Source organism: Schistocerca piceifrons, chromosome 6, assembly GCF_021461385.2.
Source record: "Schistocerca piceifrons isolate TAMUIC-IGC-003096 chromosome 6, iqSchPice1.1, whole genome shotgun sequence".
In the NCBI taxonomy this organism is placed as follows: domain Eukaryota; kingdom Metazoa; phylum Arthropoda; class Insecta; order Orthoptera; family Acrididae; genus Schistocerca; species Schistocerca piceifrons.
In genome coordinates this window covers 102,105,812-102,127,115 of record NC_060143.1, presented here as the reverse complement: position 1 = coordinate 102,127,115, position 21,304 = coordinate 102,105,812, and positions in this window count along the sequence as shown.

Here is a 21,304-nt window from a genome sequence, read left to right as displayed (position 1 = left end):
ACATTTGTGGTATAAGGTCGTGGTCAACGACACTCTTCTATTCCTAACGTTTCGTCCACAACTGCGCTGGACGTCTTCAGAGGCGTTGCTCTCCCGTTGAGTGCCGCGCGGTGTGGCCGCTCGGTTTAGGGCGTCATGCACGGACTGCGCAGCCCTTTCTGCCGGAGGTTCGAGTCCTCACTCGAGCATGGGTGTTTGTGCGTTGTTCTTAGCATAAGTTAGTTTTAAGTAGTGTATAAGTCTAGGGACCGATGGTCTAAGCAGTTTGGTCCCTTAGAAATTCACACACATTCGAACATTCTCCCGTTGAGTATTGCCGACTGATAGATGTGACGTCTGAGAGGTACATATATACTGTAGAAAAAGGGGCGTGGCCGGAGTTACACGTGATAAAATGTTCAAATGTGCGTGAAATCTTATGGGACTTAACTGCTAAGGTAATCAGCCCCTACGCTTACACACTATTTAACCTAAATTATCCTAAGGACAAACACACACACCCCTGCCCGAGGGAGGATTCGAACCTCCGCCGGGATCAGCAGCACAGTCCATGACTGCAGCGCCTGAGACCTCTCGGCTAATCCCGCGCGGCGACACGTGATAAGCAGAGATTCTCCTTGTCAAAGATAAAACTTAGTTATCGATTCTCGTCTTGTAAAAGATAAAAAAACTGTTTAGCGATTCTGGAGAGTTACTGTTTACTACGGTTTACCGGCAGCATAAAGAATTGCCGAAACTGGTTGCCGTCAGAATAAAATAAAATAACATCTTAAAGTACACGGGCCGTCGGTGAATTTATTGACATTGGCAATTACTTAACTAGCCGATGTCTCCTAGCCATGATGGACCAACAGAGATTGCAATGTCATCTGGTTGTGAAAGCCTTCATAAAGCATTTATGTTTATGCTAACATCAAAAAATCTGTTTAAAGTTAAAGATGTCTGTGCTGCCACTCTGCTTTCCATTCTGGTGAAATAAAATAACCTGTAAATTAATTCCCATCTTTCTGGTGGCCGATTATATATATTTTAGGGGTTCCTACGTTGTATTTGTTTTGGTCTTTGTGGCTTTGGACTGTTCTCCTCTTCGTACTGGTATCGAACACACGAAACTTCAGCAAGTTCAAGGAAAACTTCCAGCAACAACAAGTTCGGCAAGTACTTTCCTTGCAGCAAGATTCAAGACACTATTTCCACTAATTTGCGGAAGCTACTGCTGCAGGTTAGTGAAACTTGCGTAAGTTGACTTGCTGGTGGTGTTCCCACATCAAAGAATTTGCAGATGTAGCTTCGCAAGTGACTTGCGGAAGTTTACTTGCTAATGGATATCCGCTACACGGGATGCGACATTGATGGTGATACCTATTTGCAGATTTGTTTTTAATGGAATGAATTAATGCCTCCACTTATAATGTCCATTCCCAGCTCCAGCTCCACAACTCCCAAGGGTATACTTATGTTACAGTCGTTTGTTGGCCAGAGTTGCAAGTCCAAGATGCGGGTTCAGTGCTTCATATGTATGTCTGAGGTGATCTTTTAACTTCATAAGTGACAAAAAATTCTGGAAAAGATATTTTTTTTGTTATTGTTCTATTTATAAACAACACGAGATAGATGCACTGACGTATTCCACTGCTTCAGTGTGTCAGTGTTGCCACCTTCCCCTTAGCCAAAATAATACAGCGCCATCTTGGAAACATCTATCGTCTGCTAGAGCATCTGCCAAGACACGATAACAAAAAATTCCCACTGCCAGAAAGTGTTCCCCTTTCATCTGAGGCCGCTGCTTTCATTTTAGTAGCTAGTGATATCACTGCTATGGCGAAGTTAATTCCTCGCCCTACAGAAAATATCCACTCACCTTTCGGCGATATCTTCATCTGCAGTCCTGTCCACACGCCTTCCCTGTTACAAATGAATCAATGTTGTTCGTCTGGACAAGCTGTAGTAGAACCAACGCACTAACTGCATCTACAGATCGTGTTAATTGTTTCCAGTTTCAGGATATCTCAGCTGTCGAGTGAGAGAAAGTTTGTGAGTGAAGACTACGCTGTATTTTTGCTTGGTTCATACAGAAATACCGCCAAGTCTGTGCTATTTACATGTTACAGTTTGTTCTTTCTCACTCAATCACACTCTCATAACAGCCGGCTTATGGTAGTTAGCCGCAAGTGATACCTTACAGATTACGAAACGGAATTTTGTGACAGAACACTCTCTCAAATACTACACAACTCAACCCTTTTGAGCGTTCAGTTTCTGTCCCGAATTCCACAACATTCCACGCGGATTTTAGTTAATTCAGAGTCACAGTTTACAGATAAAAATCGGAGTGTCGAGTTTTCGTCTTTCTTACACGTTCGCATTCACTTTGCGGCACACCACGGTCAAGTTTAACTCATTTTTCCACAAAATTATCACATCTGTACACAGCTCCTTATACCCGCGTCTGGATTTGATAAAATCTGAGCTCCTAACTCTAGTAGACTTCACAAAGCAATTCCTCAGCTCCCTTTTCTACCACTGCTTCCCTTTCTTGCCTCTCCACTCTTATAATTGCCGTTGGATTATGTACAAGTAGTAAAAAGCCTTTATCTCCCTCTGTTTTACCTCAGCCATCTTCATAATTTCAAAGGGAGTATTCCGTTCAGCATTGTCAAAAGCACTGTCTACGTCTGCAGATGTTATGAATGTATGTTTGCCTTTCCTTACCTATCTTTTAAGACAAGTCATAGGATCACCATTACCTCGTGTGTTCCCACATTTCCTCTAGAATCCAAACTGATGTTCCCCAAGGTTGGCTCCTACCAGCATTTTCATTCTTCTGTAAGGAGTCAGTATTAGTATTTTTCAGTCGTGTCTTATTAAACCGATAGTGCGGTAAAATTCACAGCTGTCAGCAACTGCTTTCTTTGGAACTGGAATTATTATATTCTTCTTGAAGTCTGAGGGTAAATGCCTCTTTTATTTTACCTAGTGAAATGTGCTTGTAAATCCTAACATTTTTTCCTCTAGCCACTCCTGCTTAGCCATTTTGCGCTTCCTATCAATTTCATTTTTTAGATGTTTGCATTCCCTTTCACCTACCACATTGCTGCATTTTTATGTTTTCTGCTTTCATCAGTTCAACGCAATGTCTCCTGGGTTACCCATGGACTTCTACTAGGCCTTGCTTTTTTACCTATTTGATCCTCTGCTACCGTCATTATTTCATCTCTCAAAGCGACCACCCATTCGTCTTGTATCGTATTCCTTTCCCCTGTTATGGCCAATCGTTGCCTAAAGCTCCAGCTGAAACTCTAAACAACCTCTGGTCCTTTAGACTTAACCAATTCACATTTCCGTAATTTTCTACCTTTCTGCAAATGCTTCAGTTTTAGTCTACAGTTCATAACTAACAAATTGTGGTCAGATACCATATGTGTTCCTGGAAATGTCTTATAGCATAAAATCTGGTTCCGAAATATCTTTCTTACCATTATACTATAAACAGCTTGAAGCCTTCCATTATGTCCAGGTCTCTTCCTCGTATATAACCTTCTTACATGATTCTTGAACGAAGTGCTAGCGATGACTGAATTACGCTCTGTGCAAAATTCTACCAGACGGCTTCCTCTTTCATTGCCCCCCCCCCCTCCCATTTCATACTCACTATTTTTCCTTTTCTTACTATCGAATTCCAGTTCCTCGTCACAATTAAATTTTCGAATTCTTTAACAATATGAATAATTTTTTGTTGTCTCATCGTACATTTCTTCAGCCTCTTCAATATCTGCGGAGCTAGTTGGCACTTAATCTTGAACTACTGTAGTAGGTGTGGGCTTCGTGTCTATCTTGCCTAAGATAATGTGTTCACTATGATGCTTATAGTAGCTTAACCACATCCTACTTTCTTATTCATTATTTAACGTGCTCCTGCATTAACCCATTTCAATTTGTATTTAATACCCTGTATTCAGGTAACCTGAAATCCTGTTCTTGCTGCCACCGAACTTCATTAATTTGCATTACATCTTAAGTCAGACTATCCATTTCCCTTTTTAATTCTCCTAACCTACCTGCCCGATTAAGGCACGCTCCGATCCGTAAAAAGCTAATTTTGTTTTTCTTGAAGATGATACCTTCCTGAGTAGTCCTCGCACGGAGATCCGACTGGGGACCCGCTTTACCTCCGGAATATTTTACTCAAGAGGGTTCCATCATCATGTAACCATACGGTAGAGCTGCATGCCCTAGGGGAAAATTACGGCTGTAGTTTCCCCTTGCTTTCAGCCGTCCGCAGTACCAACACAGCAAGGCCGTTTTGTTAGTGTTACAAGGCCAGATCAGTCAATCATCCAGACTGTTGCCCCTGCAACTACTGAAAAGGCTGCTGCCCCTCTTCAGGAACCACACGTTTGTCTGGCCTCTCAACAGATGCCCTTCCGTTGTGGTTGTACCTACGATACAATACAGCTACGTGTATCGCTAGAGCACGCAAGCCTCCACATCAACGGCTAGGTCCGTGATTCATTGGCAGAAGTAGCTGTTCTGATTAGCACACTCTATAAATGTACCTATCTCCCGAAAACACCATCTTCGGCCTGCATTCATGCGACTGGTGATTTTCTTTTGAGAACAATCGGAAGCTGATGAGTGACTTGCATACGGTAACGTATTTCGATAGTTGAGACCTACGTGTATTTTACGAATTTTGTTAGTAGTATCTTTTTATGGATAATATTTTACGAATATTTCATTGAAAAAGTCATATTTCACTTGCTAATCTACAGAAGTATCTTCCAACAAAAAATTCGTTACCAGTGAGTGCATTCTGCGTGAGTTCAAGTAGTGAACTAATTCGTTTCTTTGAAAAACACACTTGAACACGCAGTGCTCTAAACACACTAAGCTCTCGCTAATCGGGTCCCAGTTGTCAGGCCTCTCTGTAGTTCGGCCAACATTGAGCCTCTAGTCGCTCAAGCAGAAATGACGACGCATACAATAATGAGTTCTCGTGAGCAACAGTCTTCTTAGTTAATTATGATGATAAACAGTACTGCACAAGTTTGAAATTGCGAATTTTTTACGGTTCAGTATCAAGGTTCCTAAAAGGAAACACCTTATGTTAGACCTCAAGCAGAAAATTAGAGATAAGGTGTACTGAGGTTCCTTGCAGAAAGCCAATGCTGCTGAGTACGATGTTGGAGGAGCATCTCTTTATGACCTAACTTTAAAAGACGGAAAGGTTATCAAAAGCGTCCAGAAAAGTTGTGATGAAAGTGTTGATGAAGACATGGGACGGGAGAACATGAAGATATGTCACACTGTTAGTGCTGAAGCTGCAGACATCTTCCTGGAGAACATCATGCAACGAACAGGAGCATGCAGTACCGATGTAATACTTCTAAAGCCGTCGTGTGATAAAGCATACAGCCGTCGCGTATCATCATTGTGACAACTAAAAATCTGAGACATGTTACTGCTGCATAAGTTTACTCTCAAGTACTTTGTTTCCTACGACAATGAACGTCTCTTTGGATTTAATAAAGTATTACGCCTACTTTATACTAAATTTGAGACTCTCTTGACAATTCGTCACTTCCGCTAATCTGGCAGCCATATGTCAAAAGAATGGCCGCATCAGCACAAGTCTAGTACACACACTAAAAAAAGTTTTGCATCACCTCGGTTCTGAGAGTTCCGGATCCTGCACAGAAAATTGGAATAGAGATCAACATAAACATACTTTCCGCCCTTTTTAGTGCTCATGAAAACCACACACTGCATGTTGTACCACCATACAGCGAGACCTTCAGAGGTCGTGGTCCAGATTGCTGTAAACACCGGTATCTCTAATACCCAGTAGCACGTCCTCTTGCATTGATGCATGCCTGTATTCGTCGTGGACAACTACCCACAAGTTCATCAAGGCACTGTTTGTCCATATTGTCCCACTCCTCACCGGTGATTGGGCGTAGATCCCTGTTAATGGTTGATGGATCCCGTCGTCCATAAACAGCCCTTTTCAATCTACACCAGGCATGATTGGTAGGGTTCATGTCTGGAAAACATGCTGGCCACTCTAATCGAGCGACGTCGCTATCCTGAAGGAAGTCATTCACAAGATGTGCACAATGGGGGCGCCGATTGTCGTCCATGAAGACGAATGCCTCGCCAACATGCTGCCGATATGGGTGCACTATCAGTCTGAGGTTGGCGTTCACGTATCGTACAGGCGTTACGCCGCCTTCCATGACCACCAGCGGAGTACGTCGGCTCCACATAATGCCGTCCCAAAACAGCAGGGAACCTCCACCTTGCTGCACTCGCTGGACAGTGTGTGTAAGGCGTTCGACCTTACCGGGTTTCCACCAAACACGTCTCCGACGATTGTCTGGTTGAAGGCATATGCGACACTCATCGGTGAAGAGAACGTGATGCCAATCTTGAGCGTTCCATTCGGCATGTTGCTGGACCCATCTGTACGGCGCTGCATGGTGTCGTGGTTGCAAAGATGGATCTCGCCATTAACGTCGGGAGTGAAGTTACGCATCATGCAGCCTATTGCTACAGTTTGAGTCGTAACACGACGACCTGTGGCTGCACGAAAAGCATTATTCAACATGGTGGCGTTGCTGTCAGGGTTCCTCCGAGCCACAATCCGTAGGTAGCGGTCATCCACTGCAGTAGTAGCCCTTGGCCGGCCCGAGCGCGCTTTGTTTCACTCCGAGACGCCTGGACTTTTCCCTTGTTGAGAGTCCTTCCTGGCACAAAGTAACAGTGCGGACGCAAGCGAACCCCGGTATTGACCGTCTAGGCATGGTTGAAGTACAGACAACACGAGCCGTGTAACTTCTTCCTGGTGGAATGACTGGAACTGATCTGCTGTCGGACCCCCTCCGTCTAATAGGCGCTGCTCATGTATGGTTGTTCACATATTAGGCGGGTTTAGTGGCATCTTTGAACAGTCAAAGGGAATGTGTCTGCGATACAGTATCCACAGTTAACGTCTATCTTCAGCAGTTCTGGGAAACGGGGTGATGTAAAACTTTTTGTGATGTGTGTATATTACCGAGCAGTGACGCGTTGGTGTTTCAAGTCCCAGTCAAGCCGCCCAGATATAGATTTTCCTTGATTTCCCTGAATCGATTAAGGCAAATGATGTGACGGGAAGTTTGAACGGACACGGCCGGTTACTTCCTCATCTTTCCCTAATCTGAGCTAGTGCGATGTCAGCGGGAACTTAAGCCTTAAGTTTCCTTCGTCATCTTTTTATTACTAAATGGCTAACCCGCGGAACGGTCACCAGGTTCCTTTAGCAGATTGTTTGTCTAACGGTTATCAGTGGCAGGATAAATATGAGTTTGATTATTTGATGTAGTTTATGATCGACTTTAAAAATTTAAAACGCTCTCATAACCTACTCATTAAAATGTAGTGTATTTTGTTAAAAGTTTAACACAGTAAGACAAGTATCGCAGGTTAGCAACTGCGTATACATCTAAAGGCTGTACAGCTCATGATACGCAAATTACTCAGTCTATATTCAACCAGTATTTGAAAACGAGAAAACTTAACGACTTTCAACGAACTTCACACGTAATTTCCAAACTTTACGAAGCTTTTTCTTGCTGACATCCCTCAATATAGGACGAAAGGAAAAAGTTCATCGCTTACGACATTTTTCGTGTTAATGCAGTAAAACGTACCTGTTTACTGCTGATTCTGTTCGCATCTCATTTTGCAGACAGAATTCACACCTGTGCGTGCAAAATTGTATCACTGTCCGGCACATAGGTATATATGAAGTCGTAAACATTGAGGTGTGTGGGAAACTACACAATGTGATCTCCAAAAACATACGTTTTTCATATTAGGTGCATTGTGCTGCCACCTACTGCCAGGTACTCCATATCAGCGATCTCAGTAGTCATTAGACATCGTGAGAGAGCAGAATGGGACGCTCCGAGGGAACTCACGGACTTCGAATATAGTCAGGTGATCGGGTGTCACTTGTGTCATGATTTTCACACTCCTAAACATCCCTAGGTCCACTGTTTCCGATGTGATAGTGAAGTGGAAACTTGAAGGGACACGTACAGAATAAAAGCGTACAGGCTGACCCCGTCTGTTGACTGACAGAGAGAGGGTCCTGATGTGTATCAGGAAGACATCTTTGTAGACCATCACACAGGAATTCCAAACTGCATCAGAATCCGCTGCAAGTGCTATGATAGTTAGGCAGAGGTGAAAAAACTTGGATTTCATGGTCGAGCCGCTGTTATATGCCACATCACTCCTAAAATGCCAAACGACGCCTCGCTTGGTGGAAGGAGCGTAAATTGGACGATTGAACAGTGGACAAACTTTGTGTGGAGCGACGAGTCACGGTACACAATGTGGCGATCCGATTGCAGGATATGGGTATGGCGAATGCCTTGTGAACGTCGCCTGCCAGAGTGTGTAGTCGAACAGTAAAATTCTTCATCATCCGCAGAGCTAGTTGGCATATAAACTTGTACGACTGTAGTAGGCATGGGCTTCATGTCTATCTTGACCACAATAATGCGTTCACTATGCTGTTTGTAGTAGCTTACCCGCACTCCTATTTTTTTTATTCATTATTAAACCTACTCCTGCATTACCCCTATTTGATTTTGTATTTATAACCCTGTATTCACCTGACCAAAAATCTTGTTCCTCCTGCTACCGAACTTCACTAATTCCCACTATATCTAACTATAAACTATCCACTTCCCTTTTTAAATTTTCTAACCTACCTGCCCGATTAAGGGATCTGACATTCCACTCTGCGATCCGTAGAATGCCAGTTTTCTTTCTCCTGATAACGACTTCCTCCTGAGTAGTCCCCGCCTGGAGATCCGAATGGGGCACTATTTTACCTCCGGAATATTTTACCCAAGAGGACGCCATCATCATTTAACCATACAGTGAAGCTGCATGCCCTCGGGAAAAATTACGGCTGTAGTATCCCCTTGCTTTCAGCCGTTCGCAGTACCAGCACAGCAAGGCCGTTTTGGTTAGTGTTACAAGACCAGATCAGTCAATCATCCAGACTGTTGCCCTTGCAACTACTGAAAAGGCTGCTGCCCCTCTTGAGGAACCACACATTTGTCCGGCTTCTCTACAGCTACCCCTCCGTTGTGGTTGCACCTATGGTACGGCTATCTGTATCGCTGAGGCACGCAAGCCTCCCACCAACGGCAAGGTCCATGGTTCGTTACCTTAGGGATCGCGAATACAAGACTAATTAGAGTACACACAGAGTTATTTAAGCAGTCATTCTTGCCACAATTCGTACGTGAATGGAATAACTGAAAAGTCTAATGTGCAGTACGTAGATGTAGATGTAGAAAGAAAGCAATAAAAGGAGAGCTGACTCGCCAGCTGCACGCCTGTTTGACTGCGATAACTTGTCAGTGACACGATTATGTGCCTCGTGCAGAGGAATCAGCTCGCGTTAGAGTTAACTAGGAGAGAACGTAATACATTCCCGCTTCCTGGAACGCGCGGGGCGCTGCTACTGAGGCATGGGCGTTCCAGTAGCGGAGCTGACAGCGCGGAAGGTCCGCGTCAACACCGGCGGCCTGGCGCGCCTGGAAGGGCTGCGAGATAAGACGGAAGGGAGAGGATGATGTATGTGGCGGCAAGGTGTCCCTGCCACGGCGTATAAATAAAGGGCCGCCCTCGCCCCGCCTGCACTGCTCTGTACTAAAATTTACGGCCGAGCCGACCGTGCGCTGACAGCAACGAGCAGAGGAGTGTCTACCAGAGGTGAGGCCCAACTCTCGCAGTATGTTTCCCGGAGTCAGAATTTCACGTCTCTGCCTCCCAGGGTTAGAGGCAATCTCGAATGACTTGTGGTCACCTTCGACCTGAACACCCGCTCTGTCTTATGCTTTTTTCTGGAAGAGTGAGAGTTGCGAACAGTTTTCAGTACATCTTGATTAATAAGTAATTCTGCAGCAAAGAGAATAGGTACACTCATTGCGTGTGATTCTCCAGTAAATAGAATAGGTAGCGTATGTCCCAAACCTTCAGGGTTAAAGTGACTTTTTTTCCCGTGTCAGAAAAATACGTAGGTGCACAGTTAACATGTCACATAGTGGTCGACCAAAATTTGGCCGCTTCCAGTCCATTTTCTGTCGCTTGATGGAGGTCTTCTGCAATACAAGAGGCTGGACACAGTCAACACTGAAGCATGTGCTGCAGAGTCTGGACTTCCCCACAGTCACTCTTAATATTATAAATTTTCTTTACTTCAAGTCTATGGCCACAAATTTTTTTCATCAGACTACCGGTTTCGGTCTGTAATGACCATCTTCAGATCTGTCTTATAAAACCATGTCCTAATATACTGGAGCCATAGAGGCATCGTCAAATGTTAAACACAAAATCAGCACTAGCATTGTCAAATATATATAAATAGCAGCATATGCAAGAGTCACCTTGTCAGCAGCACTGTCTCCAGTATACTAGGACATGTTTTTATAAAACAGATCTGAAGGTGGTCATTGCAGACTGAAGCCGGTAGTCTGATGACAAAAATTTGTGGCCATAGACGTGAAGTAAAGAAGATTTATTCTGTATTGGGGTCACTGTTTCAGTCGCGGCCACGTCGCAGCTTGTGACACTAAATGTTGTTTTCTGAACTGTGGCCCCATCTTGCCAGATTAAACCTTTATATACCCACTCCTGATCTCAGCTATTCAAAGATTTCCAGATCATTCATTCCTTGTCGTGTCCTGGAGCCAGAGTTTCAGAAACTCTTTTTCTAACCAGTGGGAAGGGAAACCTTATCCCTCCAAAGTTGCACCTAGCATTTTCGGCAGTGGTAGTAAGTACCTTCGATGTTCCGAGGAAACTCTACCCTGACTTCAGTCACTTCGAATGCAGTTTATACCCATGGAAGGAACGGCTTTGTTCTTGTTCCACTTTCTTTAGTTCCTTATTCGCCGCAATTTCTCTTCGAATGGGAGGTGGTATTGTTCCTGCACGGTGATAAATCCATTTGACAGGAGTAGATTTCAAACAAGCTGTTACAATCTTGCAGGTGTTCTTGAGACTACGTCTACCTGTTTGGTATGTGATGAATGAAACCAAACAGGACAAGCGTACTCTGCTGCAGAATAGGCTAATGCAAGTGCAGAGCCTCGAATTGTTTCCGCTTGACTGGCCAACCGTAATCTGGCCAATTTCCTTAATGTATTGTTCCTGGTAGAAACTTTCAACTTGCAGTTCATGAAGTATCTCTTGAAAGTAAGAGATCTGTCCACCATCACTCCTAGGTGTTTTGGAGAGCAGTAGTGTTACTACTCATACTGTCATCAACTCACGAGTAAGTTCCCTATTTCTCAAATGAAAAGCACACACTTGAGTCTCTGAGGGGTCTGGTTTAAGCCCATTTGTGATATAGTATCTTGATAGATCTTCAAGGGCCGGCCGGTGTGGCCGAGCGGTTCTGGGCGCTTCAGTTTGGAACCGCGCGACCGCTGCGGTCGCAGGTTCTAATCCTGCCTCGGGCATGGCTGTGTGTGATGTCCTTAGGTTAGTTAGGTTTAGATAGTTCTAAGTTCTACGGGACTGATGACCTCAGAAGTTAAGTCCCATAGTGCTCAGAGCCATTTGAACCGGAGCCATTTGTGGGGGTGATTCAAAGTCTGAGCTCCGAATGGCAAGAGCAAGGTCCTCAGCGTACAAGAAACTCCTGGTGTTGAGGGATGTAGGTTGATCGTTTGTATGCATGTTGACTAGGGTTGGAGCCAACACGCTTCCTTGGGGACAGCCGTTTTTCTGTAGTCTCCATCGGCTACGCTACCCTTGAAAGTCAACGAAGAACCTGGTTTTTGTAGAATTGCTGCGATGAACCTCCTTAGGTTAAAACCCCTTGGTCACATTGTATACCTTGAGTAGTAGTGATGTAAATGTTAGTGGACGCCGTATTGAATATTTTGAGGTAAACAACTTTATTCCAGAGCTACAAATGGTTATTATAGTATTTGTCATTGTTAAAGTTAAAAGTTGGCCAGATGCCCTTTCTGTCGCCACTCATTTACCCACCTGAACGGAATTAGTGTACTTCAACTGTCTACGTTTAGTGTTACACATCTGAAAGTGTGCGAACGCATTCTAACGTGTGCTAACCGTGTGACTGAAGCGTGACATGGGTGCCAACTGAGTGTTCACGTAGTCGTATGTGGGAAACCACATCCAGGCCGGTCGGCAGGCCGGCAATCGTCGTTAATCCGCCGACCCGAATCTATCCGGGGCCCGAGCGCCTTTGTGAATCCCGGAAGCGGTGTGCTATTACTCGGGCGGCTATCCGGGCCAGATATGGGCTAAATAACTATGGGTCGGAAATAAATCAATAGTTTTCTGCTAATGTATACAGCATGAAAGTTATCTCCCACATTCGAAACATTTTTTCTACAATCAATTTTACCTCAATACTCTATAAGCCACCTGATGGTATATGGTGAAGGCTTCTTATGGTACCACTGACAACCTTCTCGTTCCATTCGCGAATGACACGACGGAAGAGCGACTGCCTGTAGGCCTCTGTATTGGTTCCAATTTCTCGAATTGTGTCGCTGTGGTAATTTCGCGAGACGTATTTGGGGGCAAGTAATATGTTTTCCTGCTCTTCCCGTAAACTACTCCCTCGAAATTTCAATAGCAAACCTCTCCTTGATCGCCTCTAAAAATGTGTGTGAATTCCTAAGGGACCAAACGGCTGACGTCATCGGTTCCTAGACTTACGCACTACTTAAACCAACTTAAACGAACTTAGGCCAAGAACAGTACACACACCATGCCCGAGGGAGGACTCGAACCTCCGGCGGGAGGGGCAGCGCAATCCGTGACATGACACCTCTAACCGCGCGGCTACTCCGCGTGGCACACAACGCCTCTCTTGTAGTGTATGCCACTGGACTCTGTTGAGCATCTATGTAACGCGGTCTCCGAGACCACACAATCCCAAGATGAAACGCGCCACTCTTCGTCAGATCTTCCCTACACCTTCTATCAGTCCTCCTTGATAAGGGTCCCAGATAAATGAACAGTACTCAAGAATCGGTCGAGCAAGCACCTTTTAAGCCACACCTTTTCTGGACGAATTACAGTTCCTTACGATTCTACCCATGGATCTGTCTCGTATCTGCTTTTCCTACTGTTTGTTTCACGTGGTCAATCAACTTAAGGTTGCTCTTGATGGATACTCCTAGATATTTTACGGTAGTTACTGCTTCCAGAAATCTATCATCAATAGCATAGTTGTAGGCTAGTGGATATCTTTTACTATGTACGCGCAATATGGCATATTTATATGCGTTCAGGGCGAACTGCCAGATCCTGCGCCATTCGTCAATAATCTGCAGGTTCTTCTGCAAATAGTTACTGTCCTCTGGTTCAAAATGGCTCTGAGCACTATGGGACTTAACTTCTGAAGTCATCAGTTCCCCAGAACTTAGAACTACTTAAACCTAACTAACCTAAGGACATCACACACACATCCATGCCCGAGGCAGGATTCGAACCTGCGACCGTAGCGGTCACGCGGTTCCAGACTGTAGCACCTAGAACCGCTCGCCCACTCCGGCCGGCACTGTCCTCTGGTACTGCTACCTTCTCGTAGACAGTCACGTCATCTGCAAACGTCATTCAAGAGATTCTAGCGCATTCTACCAGATCATTTACACAGGGTGTACGAAAATACCGGTTGCAGGATTTGTAGATGGGAGTGAGTACATAATATTTTGAACAGGGAACCCTAGTCCCGAAAAATATCGTTTCCGTGCGAAAGCTGTTTGAAAATATGTTTATTAGGTAGGCGGTGGCGGGGGGGGGGGGGGGGGTGAGGGGCGTGGGGGGGGGAGGGGGAGCTGGTGGTTACGTAGGATCAGCTGATGTCATTTGACGTCTATCCGTCTATCCTACCTGTCTAGCCTGGTTCGGGCCTCACTCACGTGTGCCTGAGTGTCAGAACAACATGGTTGATTCCCTGTTTGCAGGATACACCGACATGATCCTTCTGAATGGCTAAGCGCACGGTAATGGAGGAGCTGCTCGGTGTCTTTATCATGATCGTTCTCCAGAACGTCCGACTCCATCGTATACCCATTCCGCCACAATTACGCAACAGATAAAGTGACTGGTGGCGTGACTGTGGAGCTCTAAGGAGATGCCGTACACCCACACTGGAAGAGGCCGTACTACATCACGTTGAATAATTTGAGTTGGGGTTTTGGGGAAGGAGACCAGACAGCGAGGTCATCGGTCTCATCGGATTAGGGAAGGACGGGTAGGGAAGTCGGTGGTGGGCGAGCGGTTCTAGGCGCTCAGTCCGGAACAGCGCGACTGCTACGGTCGCAGGTTCGAATCCTACCTCGGGCATGGATGTTGTGATGTCCTTAGGTTACTTAGGTTTAAGTAGTTTTAAGTTATAGGGGACTGACGACCTCAGCAGTTAAGTCCCATAGTGCTCAGAGCCATTTGAACCATATTTTTTTGAGGGAAGTCGGCCGTGCCCTTCCAAAGGAACCATACCAGCATTTGCCTGGAGCGATTTAGGGAAATCACGGAAAACCTAAATCAGGATGGCCGGAGGCGGGATTGAACCGTCGTCCTCCGAAAAATTTGGAAATTTGTGATAAGTTCCCGCTGAGGTCATGGTACCTAGGCTTACACACTACTTTATCTAACTTGAACTATCTTACGCTAGGGAGAACAAACACAGCCATGCCCGAGGGAGGACTTGAACGTCCGACGGGGGAAGCTGCGCGAACCGTGGCAGACGCCTAAGACCTCGCGGCTACCCCGCGCGGCATCACGTTTTACAGAACGCATCAACTAGTATGTGAGCAATTTCTTTGGCTGTTAATAAGTGGAACTGTAAAACAAGTTAAAAACTGTAAGTATGGATAAAGGGATGTAAGGTGAAAGGCTAGTGCCCATGTACCATCAAGCGTCATTTCGTGTTACTACCTTATTGACATAAATAGCTCTCAAACAGGTAGACCTTTGGCGGTCACCATTTTAGTTAATTACAACACAAATTGAGTAAGATGTCAGGTCTCAATAATAGGACAATAAAATCAGGTAGGCTTTCATTAATAAGAGTTTCACCTACCCGAAATTTTGAAATAGCTCTTAATTTAATTAAAAGGCAACACCTTCAGTTAAGTAAAATTACCAAATAGAAAACTTTCAATGACAAAAGCTTAAGTAAGACTAGCAAATATCAAGTGGCAGGATTTTAATAATGACAGCTGCAGTTGAGTAAAATTACTAAATAGAAAGCAGGCGGGTGTTCAATACTAACAGCTTCAGTTAAGTAAAATTACCAAACAGAAAACAGGCAGGCCTTCTTTAACAACACCTTCAGTTAAGTAAGATTACTAAATAGAAAACGGGCCGGCCTTCGATGGTAACTGCTTCAGTTAAGTAAGACTGCCAAATAGAAAACAGGCAGACATTCAATGATAATAGGTTCAGTCAAGTTAAATAACCAAACAGCAAACAGTCAGGCCTTCTTTAATAACAACTTCAGTTAAGTAAAATTACCAAATAGGAAACAGGCAGGCATTCAGTGACAACAGTTTAAGTTAAGTAAGACTACCAAATACCAAAAGGCAGGACTTCAATAATAGCAGCTTCAGTTACGTAAAATTACCAAATAGAAAACAGGTAGGTCTTCAACGATAACAGCTTCAGCTAAGTGAAAGTACCAAGTAGAAAAGAAGCAAACCTCCTTTAATAACGGCTTCAGTTAAATGAGACTACCAAACTGAAAATATGTAGCCCTTCATTAATAACAGCTTCAGTCAAGTAACCAAGAGTTCGAATTACCTCCTCGTTAGGTGTGCACCAGAAGGAGCACAAGACTACACCGGAGCCGGCCGCCGTGGCCGAGCGATTCTAGGCTCTACAGTCTGGAACCGCGCGACTGCTATGGGCATGGATGTGTGTGATGTCCTTAGGTTAGTTACGTTTAAGTAGTTCTAAGTTCTAGGGAACTGATGACCTCACATACGAGGTGCATTCAAGTTCTAAGGCCTCCGATTTTTTTTCGCCGGACTGGAAGGAGATAGAAACATGCACATTGTTTTAAAATGAGGCCGCGTTCATTGTCAATATGTCCCAGAGATGGCAGCACCATACGGCAGATGGAATTTTACCGCCCGCGGCGAGAATGAGAACTGTTTTAAATACTTAAAATGGCGACGTTTTCCTTACTTGAACAGCGTGCAATCATTCGTTTTCTGAATTTGCGTGGTGTGAAACCAACTGAAATTCATCGACAGTTGAAGGAGACATGTGGTGATGGAGTTATGGATGTGTCGAAAGTGAGTTCGTGGGTGCGACAGTTTAATGAAGGCAGAACATCATGTGACAACAAACCGAAACAACCTCGGGCTCGCACAAGCCGGTCTGATGACATGATCGAGAAAGTGGAGAGAATTGTTTTGGGTGATCGCTCAATGACTGTTGAACAGATCGCCTCCAGAGTTGGCATTTCTGTGGGTTCTGTGCACACAATCCTGCATGACGACCTGAAAATGCGAAAAGTGTCATCCAGGTGGGTGCCACGAGTGCTGACGGACGACCACATGGCTGCCCGTGTGGCATGTTGCCAAGCAATGTTGACGTGCAATGACAGCATGAATGGGACTTTCTTTTCGTCGGTTGTGACAATGGATGAGACGTGGATGCCATTTTTCAATCCAGAAACAGAGCGCCAGTCAGCTCAATGGAAGCACACAGATTGACCGCCACCAAAAAAAATTTCGGGTAAGCGCCAGTGCTGAAAAAATGATGGTGTCCATGTTCTGGGACAGCGAGGGCGTAATCCTTACCCATTGCGTTCCAAAGAGCACTACGGTAACAGGTGCATCCTACGAAAATGTTTTGAAGAACAAATTCCTTCCTGCACTGCATCAAAAACGTCCGGGAAGGGCTGCATGTGTGCTGTTTCACCAAGACAACGCACCCGCACATCGAGCTAACGTTACGCAACAGTTTCTTCGTGATAACAACTTTGAAGTGATTCCTCATGCTCCCTACTCACCTGACCTGGCTCCTAGTGACTTTTGGCTTTATCCAACAATGAAAGACACTCTCCGTGGCCGCACATTCACCAGCCGTGCTGCTATTGCCTCAACGATTTTCCAGTGTTCAAAACAGACTCCTAAAGAAGCCTTCGCCGCTGCCATGGAATCATGGCGTCAGCGTTGTGAAAAATGTGTACGTATGCAGGGCGATTACGTCGAGAAGTAACGCCAGTTTCATCGATTTCGGATGAGTAGTTAATTAGAAAAAAAATCGGAGGCCTTAGAACTTGAATGCACCTCGTATTTATGTCCCATAGAGCTCAGAGCCATTTGAGCCATTTTTTAACTACACCAGATATGAAGACCAACAACAGTTACAACATGAGGACCGGCCTTCCAAGCGCCGTTTCATTGGGAACAGACGGGCAAGAGAAATATTAACGCAAGGTTAATTACATGAAAGCAACAATGACCAGCGAACGGTATACCCACTGCAAGATACCGCCTCTACAACGACGGCGAAATGCCCGAAAGAAAACTAGGCTGCCAAACCCAATTACATAGCCTTTGAAATTGCAGATTTGGAGACGAAGGCACATCCTAAGCCAATACAATTAACAGAGTGATGACGTGTGCAAAGCCCGAAGGTATCTCGAAACCGGCGCCCAGCCATTACTTATGTGGTGTTCGAAGTCGTTTGACAGAGAGGTCAGCTAAAACCCAACCATCTCCATACTGCATGAGGACGGGCTGGGGGCGGATGGGGTGAGGGGCGTGGGCGTGTTTTGGGCAGACCACAGAAGAAACACCATCGGGTCACACAGTTTAAGATACCCTGTTAACAAATAACCAAGGCCAGTATCGGCTCAAGAAAAGCAAACAATTCAAATAACCAACTGGTGCTGAAATAGATCAGCTAAGAAATCGCATCAGACCTATAGATATCAATGATAACAGTTAAGACCTCAAAATCCAAAACTTAACTGAAGCTCACGAAATGAAGCTGAAGCTCGCCAGTTCCAAAGGAGACCCAGAATTCAGCACAGCGAAACTGGCTACAACTCCCTCGTCGGTGTGCAACGTGCCAGAGCTGGCTGGCCAGGCTACGCACGAAGGCGGCACTCCAGGTCAGCCACGGATTAAAATCGACCCACAAATATGCCCAGCAACCACTCGCCGGACTCCGTGCCCAAGACGCTTCCTCAAGTTCCCGCCTTAGTCGCCGGGCGGACCTCTCACTCCGTCCTCCTCGCTGCGTCACCACTCCCCAACTCGCCACGGCACCACACGCCCCGTCCCGTTCGACAACCTCTCGCAAATATCTTACAAGGAGACGGCACGACCACGGGGTCGGGGATTTGTCCGTAATTTTGTGTGGTGAAAGAAGACCCCTAACACCTCACGTGGTTAAAATATTAGGACGCACAACTAGGAAAATCCCGAGAAAAATCGATCCAAAGTTTCTTAGGTGCCTTATGAGCATAAAATGTTAGTCCATTGTCATGCTGCCGTCTGGCCTACATAGTTAGCGATCGGACCCTTGCGCGAGAGGTCTCGGGTTCGATTCCTCCTCCGGCACTTTTTTTTTTTTCTTACGTTGCTTGCAAAATTGCAGCGCATTGTTACAGGAGAATCGTGAAATTAATTCCCGGGAAGACTGTATAAAAATTCATTCTATAATTCACCATCAATTATCGTCACCAATATTCCGAGACATGATTTAATATGCCTGGTTTGCCTCAAAATTGTCAGAAACTCGAAACATTTTCGTAAATGTTAATGGGACATGTTTTTGTACAGATTTATTGCAAACGCCCTGTGATTGTAAAAAATCCGCTTTTATATGTTGCGCAAGATGTCGCAAAAATTATTGCTTTGTTTGTTTTTACGATAATTACCACTGCGGTTCGTGTTTATAATTATTATATGTATAAAAATTGAATGTTTCCTAATCGACTTTGTTATTCTGATTAAACAGGCAATGTTTCTTCTTATATACTTTACAATGAAAAATGGAAAACTCACCGCCATGAATTGTGTTGTTGGACAAAAAGAAAATAATTTTTATTCAATAGTGTAACTAATTTGTTAAAGATAATGTAGGTTTGGGAAACTTTCTGAATAATTGGTGGAATAACCAAAGAAAATGAAACAGAAGGAAAAAAAGTGCCAGAGGAGAAATCGAACACGAGACTTCTCGCGTAAGAATCCGAGCTCTAAACACCGAGGCCAGACCGCGGCTCGGCAGTGTACTAACATTTTATACTTATAAGTCACCTAAGAAATTTTGGAGCGATTTTTCTCAGGATTTGCCGCGTAGTGCGTCCTAATATTTTAACCACGTGAGGTGTTAGGGGTCCTCTTTCACCACACAAAATTGCGGACAAATCCCCGACCCCACGGTCGTGCCGTCTTCTTGTTAGTGGCCTCCAGCCAGAGGGATATCACACGACAGATGGAGCTAGCGGCGGCAGGAATTCGAAAGGCGACCCCAGCCACCCCGCCGCGGCTCACGAGTGATGTTCTGGGTCACGCATAATCAATTACATGTAAAAGTGGTCGCGTTACCAGCAAGTTTTCAAATGATTGTAGCACGGAAACAGTATGTTTCCAGAAGTGGGTTCCAATTGAAAATACTATCGACTCACTCCCCTGTACAAGTCATAGAAGTTTGTAATGGGAATCTCCATGCTTTCCTGAAGTCGCCGAAAACGGCGTCAATCCAAGCGCCGATGTCTACAGCGCTTTGGATAGAGAAATATAGTGAGCTCTATTTCACAACATTTCTGTTTGTGGAGTTCATATTGATTTTTATGGAGGAAGTTTTCATTCTCCAGAAATGTCATACTACATGAGCGTAAAACGCGTCCCATAATTCTCAAGCCGGCCGCGGTAGCCAAGCGGTGCTAGGTGCTTCAGTCCGGAACCGCGCGACTGCTACGGTCGCAGGTTCGAGTCCTGCCTCGGGCACGGATGTGTGTGACGTCCTTAGGTTGGTTAGGTTTAAGTAGTTCTAAGTTATAGGGGACTGATGACCTCAGATGTTAAGTCCCATAGTGCTCAGAGCCATAATTCTCCAGCAGATTGACATTAACGATATCTTTCGCTACCGAAATTGTTTCTTACCTCGCCGGGCATTTCGACGAGCTATCGGTATATGCGAGCAAAAATGTCTTTGCCGCGCCCAGTAATGTGGTCAGAAGACATTCTCAGAGTCTCCGGTTCCGCAAGCCAAGATTCAAGCGCGGACTGTGGCCGAACGGTGGATGCCGTGCTTGAAAGAGACGATGTAGTAAGTTTGGTAAAGTGGATTATTGAAACATCCTGGCAGATTATAAACGTTTGCCGGACCGAGACTTGAACTCGGGTCCTCTGCCTTTCGCAGCCAACTGCTGTACCGTCTGAACTACCCAAACACGACTCACGACCCATCCTCACAGCTTTACTTCTGGCAGTACCCCGTCGCCTACCTTCCAGACTTCACAGAAGCTCTCCTGCGAGAAGGTCGGAGAAGAGGTACTGGCAGAAGTAAAGCTGTGAGGACGGGGCTAGAGTTGTGCTTGGGTAGCTCAGATGACATAGCACTTGCCTGCGAAAGGCAAACGTCCTGAGTTCGAGTCTCGGTCCGGCACACATGTGGCAGGAAGTTTCACATCAGCGGACACTCCGCTGCACAATGAAAATCTCGTAGTGGATTATTGGCTTATTGGAATCCACAGTAAAACCAAGCTGTTTTCAGAAGAAATGTGTGTTGCATTACGTATTGAACGACCCTCGCAGTAAATCCCGGTAGCCGCGTTATAAAGTACGCACACAAGACAGAACAAGGTAAACAGCCACGAGCAGAGGTTGCAATCGGCGCCTGGACGTGGGTGTCTCTCTGGCGGCGGCTAATCGTTGGCGTGAGCGTCGGTCGCGTCCGCCGGAGCTAAGAGCTGCCATCCAGGTCCGCCGACAGTTAGAAAGCTTACGACGGTCGTTTTGTGTCCCCCAGAGCCGCCCTATAACTGCCTGCAGGCGGGCTTTTAGCGCTGGCCGCCGGAAACAAAGGAGGCGCCCGCTTAATCGGCTTCTCCAGGGAGTGATGGGCGGGAGGGGCGGGACGGGAGGCCGTGCAGAGTGGCGGGGATGGGGAGGGGGAGGAGGAGGTGTGGGGGCGGTTAAAGACTGCTTTCACCGGCGGTCCCGCCGCCGGGAGGCACCGCCAGGGCTTCTGGGGTCAGCCGACACTGTCACACGTGGTCACTCAC